Below are 4,926 nucleotides of genomic sequence, written 5' to 3'. Positions count from 1 at the left end.
GAAGCCATGTGACCAGTTTTCTCCACTGGGATGGAATCTGAGGCCCTGGAGTGTAGCCAAGGCATAATATGGAAAGATCCAGGGTTCCTGAAATTTCTGAAAGAAAAAAGCTACCCACTAACCAAGAGCACTCACCCTGGACTATTACATGAGTGAGAGATAAATGACTGTGTTAAGCTACTGAAATATTCAGGTTTGTTTGTTGCAATAGTTATAGTCTCCCTATATAGATTCTGAATCCCTACCTGTAAAATGCTATTACGTATGTGTGCATGCCACTGGATTGATTACCTAAGAGGTCAACAGAGAGAGCTGTGTGGGTAGAATGGTGGAAGCATGTGGAGTATACTGTGGACTTTGGTATGATGTGAAGGCCTAGTAGACAGGCAGGCGTTAGAAAGACTTGATTGTGACAGAAATGGCCTGAGTTACTTAGTGAAAAGACTAGATCAGCAAGCAGAGTTAAACAGTGATTTCTGTTTAACTCTCTTGAGCGTCTCACATGCATATTTGCATGGTACATCAGAACAACCAGTGCTGCAGACTGCTCACTTAGCCTAACAATGGAGGCCACCACAATAAATACTTTAGAACCTCTCTTAGGGGATATAATAAAACTAGTATCATTGCTTTACATTCACATCTTTTTTTTTTACTACACTTACTCAGCTTGAGTACACATCTCACTACTACATTTAACTCTCAGTGATTTCAGACCATTTCCAAATCAAATCTACCTTCAAGAAAGAAGAGTCACTGACTGTGGCTGAGGATATTTGATGAATGTGTCCCTGCAATTAAGGCAATTCTAAAGAAGGTGTTACACGGCTGTTTTTTGCAGTTTAGTCTAATCTCTAAAATTGTATTTTGCATATTAAAGGACTCTTATGACAGTTTTCCCCCCCAGTATCACCCAATGACCCTGGTAAGTAGGGCTCATACTAGTTCCAACATAGAGAGGTGTACACTGAGTCCCATAGAAGGTAAGTGACTAGGTCTGTTCACATGTATGATGATGAGTGGCAGAACCTGGCAATTGAAACCATTTTGCTTAGAAACAGTGTATATCTTCCCAAATGACTATCTTGAGGGAAGAAACAGTCTTTTGGTTGTAGATTGCGCTTATTTGACAGTAATTTGCCAGTGACTGCCTAGCCCCAGTTGAAATGACAGTGACTGAACATTAAGGATGGAGAAAAGTGGATGGAAACATAATCGGTAGAACTTGCTACATAGTTGGCTGTGGGAACTTAGGGTTTAAAAAAGAGGCATTTAGGATAATTCCAGATTGGAGCATATCTACTGCTTTATTGATCCAGTGTCCCCCTCCATGCTTCTGGAAATTGTCTCTCTGGCTACCCTAACTTTATGTCCCAGCTGGAGCTGCTGTGTTGTCATGTGACCCACCCCCTTGGGCCACATAAGTATGTTTTAGGAGTCGGCATTTGCCTCAACTTCACCAATAAGGCCTCTTTCTCATTTTTTGTGCTTTACTCCAGGAGAACTCAGTTAATCATGCCTTCAATAGCTATAAGTTGTAATCCTGTAAAGCAACACTGTCCAAAAGAAACATAATGTAAGCCTAGTATGTAATTTTAAATGTTCTAATTGCTACATTAAGAAAGGAAACAGGAGGAATTAATTTTAATAATATATTTTATTTAACACAATACATCCAATGTTATCATTTCAATATGCAATCAATGCTTTTTTTAATTAATAAGATATTTTACATTATTTCCCCCCTCATACTCAGTCTTAAATATCTAATGTGTGTTTTACACTTAACAGCCAGCACATCTTAATTTGGGCTAGCCACATTTCAAGTGCTCAATAGCTACATGTGATGAGTGGCTGCTATATTGGGTGGGGTAACTCTAAAGGGCCAGCTCTAACAAAATGTAAAGAAAGCCAGCCTATAGAGGGTAAAGAAGTAAGTCAATGTACAGAGAGATTCAGGGATGAAAAGCAGAGAGAAAAACCAAGAATGTGGATGGCATTTAAGTCCCTGGCTCTAGAACTGCCCAATCCAGTCATAGCCTGGATGCTTTTTGAGATATCCCAGTTTCCTTTCAATCATATCTTACTTTTCTATTAAAATATTATTTTCATTATTATTATTAAATTAAAACCATTTGCGTGACTTTACCTTAAAGATGTCCATTTTCTCGATTTGCGTACCCACATCCCTGTTCTTAGCAGATGTTACTAATTATTGCTCATTTGCCATCATTTTTATGGATTCCAAATGTGACCTAAGAATCCTTCTCAACAATGCCATAAGCATCCACTACCAAGTAACTGGAGTAAATATGCAAGTGAAAATGTATCTGCCACCCCTGCTAGATAGTTGCAATGTGTCTGTTTTATTTTTTCCCCTGATGAATGATAAGATAATATCTTTATGAACACATCACACATGAAGCAGCCCATTGATGCTCTTAGAAATAGTGTGTGTACATACTGAGGCTGGGGGAGGAGCATGACTTCATGGAAGACTGAACAACCTGCAATAGCTGAAGGAGACATAGCTAGAAATACATAGTTTGAACAGTCATTGCAGCCATATAGATTTTTTGCCCCAGATGAGTGGCTTGGGATGCCACCTTCCCATGCAGAAACTTAGTCAGCCACTGTGAAATATAGCAAGAAATCAAAAGATTTAGTGGGTAACTTCTGGATAATTCTTTATAACAGATCCATTTCCTAAATATTTCATTTTTTATTATAATAAATATAAACCATTGAAGGAAGAAAATGAAAATAATAAATGCCCCAATAAATTCTGTGAATCAAACCTCTGGAAGAGGTTTCAATTGACTCTGAGCAGCTCCCTTGTGGTGCTGGTGGGGTTTTTAAATAGGAAAAGATACTGGTGCAACTATACCCAAATGAGACCAAAACCTAACAGATTTAATTAGAAATTAAAATGCACAATCTTTCTTCTGCAATCTTAAATTTGTTAATGGACAATGAAACTTTCAGTGGGGCAGACATACTCTTCTCTCTCTGGTTCCCTGTGGATTTTTTAAAATTACCTTCCTTTTGTCATTTATGAGAGAAGAAAAGACTACATTTTTTAAATTAAAGCATTCTGAGACAACCACACCTCAGCTAGTGTCATTAAAATAATTGCTGATACAATGCTGCCCTCTAGCAATGCCTCAGACTAGGCTTCTACCCCAGCAGTCCTGTCCTCAGGCCACTTAAACACCTTCTTACTTTCAGAGCATTTCCAAACAAGAAGGGAGTTATCACCTCATCTGGTTGCCTAATAAGAATCAAACAATGATAACAATGAGGCCCAGGATAATCAAGTGACAAGTGACTTGCCCAAGGTCACAGAGGTTGTCACTGGCATGGCTGGAATTGGAATGCAGATTTTCATCTTGTTTCTCTCTCTCTCTCTCTCCTCCCTCATTTTCCTCTTTTCCCCATCCTTCCTTCTCAGGATAGAGGATGTTAAGTTTTGGTCATTGGATTATGGAGAAACTCAGAGTAGTGTCAGAATAAGAGGGTCTTAGCCTAATGAATGATCACAACAATGAGTCATCTCGATTACTTTAGTTTGTGGTTGATGAAGAAAGAATCCACAGGAAAGAATCCACATTTCTCTGGGATTTTTGTTTTTGAGCTAAGGCTTCTGGGTCTTCAGCATCCTCCAAAATACAAGCCCATGCTCACCTTTATTCTGAGGCAATCTTTGTTGCAGAAAGCAGCAGTTGAAAGGAAGCTGTTATGGGTCTGGGTGGTGGCCATGAGAATTTGCCTTTCTAAGCACTCACCGCAATCCTGAAAAGGTTTGTGGCAATAGCATAGTTGGGGCTGGGCTGGAGAACAAAAGGAGCAGTAGCTTCTCCTAGAACACTCTCCAAAAGTGAAGCCTCCAATAATATTTATAGTAATATGTTGTATGATGATTTGATTTGTGATTAAAATATATTACAGGGATGCTCAACATCATCAGCCATCTGGGAAATGCAATACAAAACCGCAATGAGATTCCCACTACAGTGGCTAAAATCAAAGACAGGTAATAACAAGTGTTGGTGAGGATGTGGAGAACTTGGATCCCTTATACATTGCTGATGGGTATCTAAAATGGTGCAGCCACTTTGGAAAACAGTTTAGCAGTTCTTCAAATGGTTAAACATGGAGTTATCATAAGCTCCAGGAATTTTACTCCTAGGTATGCACCCAAAGGAAATGAAAATGTATGCTCACAAGAATGTTCATAGCAGCAGTACTCATAATTGGCAAAAGCCTGAAACAACCAAATTGTTTATCAAATGATGAATGTATAAGCAAAAGGTGGTATATCCATACAATTGAATATTATTCAGCTGAAAAGGAATGAAATACGGGTACATGCTACATGAATGAACCTTGAAAACATTGTGCTAAGTGAAAGAAGTCAAACACAAAAGGCCACATATAACATGGGATTCCATTTGTATAAAGAGTGCAGAATAGGTAAATCTATAGAGACAAAAAGTAGATGAGTGGTATCCAGAGGTTGGTGGGAGAATGGAATGAGGAGTGTCTGCTTAATGGGTATGGGTTTCTTTTTGAGGGGATGAGAATGTTCTAAAATCAGATTGTGGCAATGGTTGCACAACTATGTGAATATACTAAAAAGATTGAACTATACACTTTATTTTTTTTTAAGATTTTTATTGAGGAATTGGGGGATGGGAATAGCGCTGGGGGGTTGGGGGAAGGGGAACAGACATGTTGCTGTCCTTTTGTTCTTCAGTCTAGTTGTGGAGGACGTTGCTTCATTGGCCCAAGTTGGCACCATCATTGCGCTCTTCCCGGGTGAGGCAGATCAGTTGCTGGCTTCTGGACGGCCGCTCACTGCGGCTGCTGGCCGCTCACGCTGGCTGCTGGCTACACACAGTAGCCCATGGCAACCCACTGCAACAG

Source organism: Hipposideros armiger, unplaced genomic scaffold (assembly GCF_001890085.2).
Source record: "Hipposideros armiger isolate ML-2016 unplaced genomic scaffold, ASM189008v1 scaffold_314, whole genome shotgun sequence".
Lineage (NCBI taxonomy): Eukaryota > Metazoa > Chordata > Mammalia > Chiroptera > Hipposideridae > Hipposideros > Hipposideros armiger.
Note: the sequence above shows the minus strand (reverse complement) of the source record.